Consider the following 8,144-nt stretch of genomic DNA (forward strand, 5'->3'; position numbering starts at 1 on the left):
TTGGAGATATTCTACCTCATTTTTGATCTAAAGGCAACACAATTACCAGAGACGTTACTTTCTTAGAGGAGAACCAAAACACACGCCATTACCTTTTGATCAAGGCATCTCTTAAAGTGACACAATTATTGTTCCATTTCCTCACTGCCAACTCCGAAGTTGCAGTGCAGGTGCACAGAAATGGACGTAAGTCAGACATCTACTAGATAAAAAACCCACAGATTTTGCACAGTCAGAACCCTCTTTGACTGGTGTCTGGTTCCTGGAGCTGGTTAGCCACTGCTGATGACTTCAGATGGGAGTGTGCGTTTTCTACCAGTGTGTGGTTGAAGAAGGGAATAGGAGTGCCCAAGTCATTCAGGGTCAGGACTCTACAGTGCTTTATACACTTCTCATAGAGACTACTCTGCCCTCACAATCTAACTTGAAATATCTTCTATGCTTGCTGAGCAAGAAAACTCTTAGGGCAGCATCCCCTCTGCTCACTGTTTGCTAACACTCATTTGAATGCCAACTGACTGTTCAGTTCAACCATGTTTACAACTCTTATAATTTTTTATTTATGAGCATTCATACAAACAGGCTTTTTGTTCACACAAATGCTTACTGAAGGGCTATTTTTCATATGAATACCTGTACTCGGAAGGAAACAAGGGTATTCACTCAGAGTAAGAATAATTACTACTTCTTGCTATTTGCTGATTCTTATTCTCATGTTCTAAAAGTCACCATCATGCATTTTACAAAACAATACCTGGAAATTAGATGGCCAGGCACATGCCAAAAACAAAATGTCAATAGATTCTGGCACTCCTGCTTAGGGTGAGTAATATCTCATGGACAGCTCTGTTGACCTCAGTGGGACCATTCAAAATAAAGCATTACTCTACCAGTTAAAGCCACAGAATCTAACACAAACCAGAAAAACCTGTAGATTGCATGAAAAAAACAGCCACTCAAGCTCTGTGGTAAATACCTAAGGACATTTTTTTTTTTTTTTTTTTTGCAGAATGTCAATCTCATTTTGTAAGCAGTCTTTATGCAGCAGCAAAGCTTTGTACATTCACAGAACATTCATCTGCCATAAATAACATCACAAGCTCTGTTATCCTTCCTTTTTTTTTCCCAAGGGACAACAATCCTTAAAGCACCAATGTCACCTTCTGCCATACTTAAAGTTCATATGAAACTAAAAACATTAAACAAAGGATGCAAGTGAGGAAATGACAGAATTTGAGATGTAACCTGTTGAAAAATCTTATTTTATTGTGAAAGAAATTCAGGCTCTGATGCTGAAAAAGCGTAGGGCATCCGCAACCTCTTTCTTACTTCAGCAGTCATTCCCTACCCAACATCCTCACTGCAAGGACTTCAGTCTCCTTCTTCCTAGGGACAAAATATTTTGCATATAAAAAGATACTATTAAGGAAAAGTCAGTTTTGCACTTTGGGAATATTTTTCACTTTATAATTTGCCACCAAGTAAATCAAATTTTGAGTGTTTGCTGATATCTCCAATCTTGTTTTCCTCATTCTGGAACTGGAGAAGCAGATTATAACCCCCTTTTCTCAATATCTGCCTCCCTGTCCTATAACCTTTCAGTCTTGTTGCAGCCTCACTTTCCAGTTCTCTTCACCTGCAGCTGGTCCTGCTTAACTCTCTAGCAGGCAGAGAGTGACCACACAAAAAGAGGCTACACCTATGCATTACTACAGTTTGAGAATCTGTTTTGTCTTCTGTCCCAGCACAGATTTCCTCTGTTTCCTCTCTAGAGCCGTTTTCAAGACTCAGTGGAGTCATTTCATGAGACAGTACCTGCTCTTCCTCCCTCCTGCGCACACCTGTGCTCCCCAGCCTGCAGCTCTCCACCCTGCCCGTGCCTGGGGGGGACCCAGGCCTGTCTGATGAGGGTACCTTACAATAGGATATACACTGGCAAGATGTGCATAAGATTGTGAGATAATTTCAACTGTTAGCCACTAAAGTATGGAGAATTAGAAGCAGTTTGTTGATTCCTGTAAAAATTGTAAAATATTATCAGTTTTAAAAGCTATGCTTTACCACATTCCCCATATGACCATAATTAAATGGATGGACATGCCTGTATTTGACACAGAAGATTAAGTTTAATTACTGCTTTGTGCTATGAAAAATATTCTTGGTGGGGAGGGCTGATATATGTAAGTGTGGTGCTAAAACTCAGCCTTCTGAAAGCATAACTTTAGCCCCCTGCAGTTGCCAGATAACATTTCTGAAGTTGTTGAGATATTAAAAGGGTGGCAGTTTATTATGAAGCCATTTATATTTTGTCAGACTGTTAGCAAGATTTGTGTTATCTGCACCATGCAATAGGAAGGCTGCTGCAGAATCTATAATAACTTCTTACTATGCATGCCAAATTGTTGGTGCAATTGGCAAAGAGAGGAAAGGAATCAGAAGACGATATTAGTAACAACCTACATGAGCTGAGAGCCAAGTTGCCCAACCCTCTTTATACTGTTGCTTGATTAAATTCATACTACATCATCAGCCCATCAAACATTCAAATTATCACAGACTTCAATATTATACTAAATCATTGGAGTTGAACAGAATACAAGGTATATGCACTGCTGATTCCAAAACATGAAATTGTATTTTTTTTATGTGGTTAACACACTTTGATCTACATATATTTAACCAAAGATTCCTTGCATGACAATGTAAATACATTAAAAAGTATATGACATGTGTGTGCATCTATCTGTCTATACCTACACATGCCCTGGTATGTACAGTGTCATCCCAAGAATAACTGTTTCAAGTCATTCTTCTCTTACTCCTTTCTCTCTGATATAGATCATGAAAGATGCCATTTGTCACCAACTTCCACTGTCTTCAGTCATCATTTGAAGTGTTAAGTGCATCACAGTGAGACCCTTCATAAGGTGATAATATATCAACAGGGAGGTAATGTATTGATAGACAGAGAAATCGAAACTCTTAAGCCTAAATAGAGCTGACAAGCCATTGCAAAAATTATTTAACTCTTTTTGAAACAGGGATCTGGTGAAGTTAAAATGCTGAAACTGAGCACTATCACCAGAAATGTTATGTTTCTTGTACATCTTGTGCTTTCAACATGCCATCATTTAGGGTTTAAAAAGCCATGCTAAACATAGTTTAGGATGCTTAGCATTTTCCAAAATTTATCTCAAAGAATGGAAGTTAAAAACTTCCCATATTAACTTTCCCAATTTAATGGCACAAAACTGGTCAAGCAAGAAAGAACGGCAAGCACAGAACAGAACACAGCTACAAGGAAATTTTCCAGACTGAAACACAACAATAATCAGTCAGATTATGCATAGGGATTTCATTTGCAATCCCCAAGACAAAAACCAAGGTGATCTGAGTTGAAGGATAAGAGTTGAGTTGAACTTGAGTTGAACTTACTAATTTAGACTACATTTATGAATCTGAAGGCTATACATGCCTTGTAGACATCCAGTCCTGGACAAAGGAGACAATGCTGAGCTAGAGCTACTCATAGATATTCACCTCTAAACCACCAGCTAGTGTGACATCTCCAAAAGGAGTGAAAGCAGTGCTGTATACACAGCACTCCTACCCGGGCTGATCAGATTTAAAAGCTTGAAATTGATTCCAGATAAATTATGTCATTAACATAAGTATGAATTGTAGCCAAGAGAGGGAGACAAAGAGGCAGTATGTCACAGCTGCATGCAGACACAGGCTTGAAGAACTTCTCAGAGACAGCAACATGGTTATTTCATCACCCTTTGTTGTAGGAGAGGCAAGAATCAAATGATATAACCTGAAGAGCACCCTGACCACACTAGGGCCTTCTGTCATTGCCATCTACTGGTTTGTTGTTAGGCAATTCTTCTTGTTCCCAATTCTGAGTTTTACATATAGACTATGAGTTTAGCAAAATCAACTGCTCTAGAACTGACTACTTTATTGCCAACCTGATCACCAATCCCTTCAGACCTTCAGTGTTCCTGAGCGTCTGATTTTTAGAGATTCAACATGCACAGCATTGACCAAAAATCATTGTAAAAATCATAATTTCTCTTCCTAGTATCAGCCATGCCTAATTTCTGCTAGCTTACCTTCCCCTTCTGTATTTCCACTAAACACTCCTAAGGAAGTGTTTTAAAATTTTGGAAGTTTGCAATACACTCACTGGAACAAAACAATCCCTCTGGACACTTAATTATAGCTGGGCTATTTGTTAATTCCCAATTTCATGCAAATGACTTTCAGAACAAACAATAAGTTTGTTTTAAAATATTGTATTGGCATTCACTGTGCTAAAGATAAAGGCAATGTTAGTTTACAAAAAAAAAAAAAAAAAATTATTTCCTAATATTTGAAAACTGTGTTATATATTCCAAAGTCTAGCAACCATGCTCTCATACATACTTGTAGAAAGAAGGATTTGCCCACTAAAATCCAAAATGTTGCCTCAAAATTTAACTAGAGATAGCAATTAAGTAGCTGTATATATCACCACCTGATATGATATTGCCACAGTGATTTTTGAAGATTTAGTAGAAGCAATTAAGTTCTATAATTATTGTTGACTTTCTGAATACTCTGACTTGATCAAAATCTTGATTTGAATTATTCATTGAACACCATGAATAGCACAAAGTTAAATGAAGATTCTGTTTTTAGACTGTGGCCAAGTCTTTTTTTTTTCAACTCAGATTAGAGTTATAAATTCCTATAGATGAACATAGCATGCTTGACCCAGAGGTCCTTGTCTCTTTTAAAGCTGTAAGTATGCCTAAGCTCTTGTCTCAGAAACTTGGATTGATGTAGTTGTATTGGAGTTTCCTAGACATTTTTACATGCTGTGAAATACCTGTGGGAGGTTCTTCTTCTTTCCCCAGCAAAAGGCTAGAGAAAGTTTCAAAGCAAAACATTATTCCAACCCATCTTTAAGCATTCACACTCAAGAATTTAGTACTCAAATCATCAAGTTTTTTCTTCTTGTCTTCCTGCTTGTCAAAACTGCTTGAGAAATTTGTATTTTTAATTTTAATTTAAAGCCACTTAGCTGTTTCTAGTAGTTTCACTTTTCTGGTACAGTTGTAGAAGTACAACCTAGTTCTTCACACCAGTTAGTTATATTAGTATGAGGTGTATATTAGTATATTGGTAGATCTGTTTTCAGATGTGAAGGTAAAAGGTGCCTAAAGCAATGAATTGTGGATGTTATTGGTTAGCTGTGTTGGTAGAGTTATACATAACCCCAACCTAATACTAGCATGCTGTTGAAACTCTCCACTCTCAGTGAGGACCAACTGTTTTCAGTATTAAGTCCAAAAAAGAACAAAAACCCCTAGAAGGATTATGTTACTGAATAGTTTCCCACACAGCAGCTACAGGCTTCAAGTAACATTATCACAGTAAGTTGTCAACACTGACTACAAGCTCACCACTTTCTCTAGCATGTGCTGAGCTCACAGAATACCCTAGCCAGGGTGGAAACTGAAAGTAGTTTTGATAATTTCTAGCTTCTCTCGATTAGCAGAACTTAGATTATTCCTTACCCAACATTACTACATAGAAATAGCTCCCCCATACAGTAGCGTGCTGATCTTTAGGCACACTCACTCAAGAACTACTGATTGGCTTCACCTCAGCAATGTCCCAAAGAACTAGTTTCCACGTGTAACAGCTATACATGGAACAGTTGGCTTTTCAAGGTGGCATCTCCAGGCATCTGTTCTTTCAAATGCTAGGTAGAAATACAGATGTCAAGAACATCTGAGTACTTACACACTGAAAGGTAAAGTGGAAATAATCATGGAAAGGAAGAATCGAGAGGTGCAAAGGTGAAAAAACATAATGCCAGTGGGAGCTGTGAGCAGGTATTAAAGACTGTCAACACGTGTGTTCTGTTATATAGTTTATAACTTACATCTTCTGCAGAAGAGATGTGTGACTGCCCTGCTTAAAGAAGGAGCAAGATTATACCAGTGATTTTATCAGGATTATATCTGTGATTTTATATCAGGAATCCTGGTTTCAAAAGTTTTCAGTTAGGTCAGATGCTTTTCTACATACATCCATGAACACAAAGCTGGCCAGGGTCCAAGTCAGTTCTATGTAGGCCACCTCTAAGTCAGAAGTCAGGTCAACGTGTTATCAGTTGGTTTATTAGCTCTAAGCCCAGATATCTAAATTGCTTTTGGAAGAGGAGCTCAGGATGCATGTCTGTCTGCAAAGCTCTTATAGAAATACCATGAATCAGGAGGTCTTTGTTGTCTTCACTGAAGGCTTAGGATCAAGTTCATAAGGCAGCTCACTATGTATTTGGTGAGGTTTATTTTTTTTTGTTTTGTTGTTGTGTTTGTTTGTTTTGTGAAGTATGTCATTGTCTAAAAAACCCTGATATAAAACCTAGATTTCTAACTTTTTGACTGAGTATCCAATACACCAGAAATTTTCCTCTTTAACTAAAGGAGGCTTCTCCTGGGTACTGAACTGGAAATAATTTTAAAAACTAATAATTTCAAAAAGAAATTAAAGAAGCTAGGCTGTACTTCAGTTCTTCTCTTAGAAATGTGAATGGTACTTACCAGACTTGAATGAAGTCTCCAGAACAGACAGTACTGAGTAATTATCCTACATATTTTTCTTTAAATACTACTGGCAGCTTTCCTGCAGCTGAATGTGTACAATAACATCTAAATTCCTCATTCCAGATCCACATAAGTAGATGACATCTTCCCATGAAGGCTAAGAAATTCTGGTTTGATTAGTGAGAATCCTGTATCATCTCAACTGGCTTTTAATGGTGTGCTTTCCAAAGGCACCTTTCAAGGTCACTATTCAAATCCACAGATTCTTCAGGATTGCTGACAATGGCCTGAAAAGAAAGTATTCTTAGTGATTCAGTTTATATGTACAGTACTTATCATGAAAAGAAGTAGAGGAGGAAAGCTATCGCAAATCCCTGCAAGACCATCTATTCACATGCCTTCAGCAGTCACTTATAACATGTTCTGTGTCTTATCAGGTGCACTTTTGTAAATGATACAGTATTTTGAACACAATATTGCGTGCATCTTGTATGTACATTTTGTTGCTCATTCATTAGAGTAAGATGGATGAGAGTGACTCCATAGGCTATGCTCCTATCTACTCTTAGCATTCTCATTTTGACAGATGAATGAGGCATAAAGGCTGTGAAGCGGAAGGGGTACACTTTAGTAATCCATTAACAAGCAAGGATTATGCCTTCCCCCAGCAAGTGAAGTGACAAGTGTATACTTATTTTACTTGCTGACAAGTGATAGCACTGACATCAGACATGTTCCTTTCTTCATGCTTTTCCTACGCCAATAAAGATTCAGTGGACTTGTTATATTAACTAAAAATCAGGTTCAATTGCTTTAGGTACCTAAAGTGTATGTAATATTCCTGTTTATCCACATCAACAGCCTGACATCCATGATCATTCTTGATCACTGGAATACCAGCTTGAATGACATTGACTGCTAAATTGACATTAACAAAATGCTATTTTGTTATCTAAAAAAACTCATGTAGAAAGTGTTGAGTGTGCCAGTGCAAAGTTTCCTCTATTGTGAAAATCTAGCAAATAGATTCACCCTGGTTTGCAACTTCTCTGTAAACGTGTCATTTAAAAACGTAGGTGGGAAATGAAGGTGTGAAATCTTTGGATATGTATTGAAATAGAAAACATTATTTCATCTGTTTTGGCACTATTACCCAGGTTATAGCTTGAGTATTTTCCAGTACAATTTTAACTAAGGTATCAAATAGAAACACATCATAATCATGCCTGAAGTTCATGAAAACAAGTAAAAGGGCTGGTCAAGGAGCTAGGAAGGTGAAATGATGCCTTATTTCTCCTTAAGTGTAAGTGAGGAGTCAAAGTCTGTTGCTTAAACCCAAATGAGCAGGCTGTGTTTGGAGGAGGAAAGCAGACCTCTGACAAGTAAGTAGCTCTGGCAAGAGAGCTTTTGGGGGACAATGAAGATGAAGTGGGGGGTAAACCTCCTCCATTGCCCTCCCACGTTTGATCAGGCAACTTGTGCCATATGCAAAGAGACTCTCCAGTTATTCGTTTCCTAACAGACATAATAAATAGCTAGGACCAA

The sequence above is a fragment of the Balearica regulorum genome, chromosome 2 (assembly GCF_011004875.1).
Source record: "Balearica regulorum gibbericeps isolate bBalReg1 chromosome 2, bBalReg1.pri, whole genome shotgun sequence".
Taxonomy (NCBI): domain Eukaryota; kingdom Metazoa; phylum Chordata; class Aves; order Gruiformes; family Gruidae; genus Balearica; species Balearica regulorum.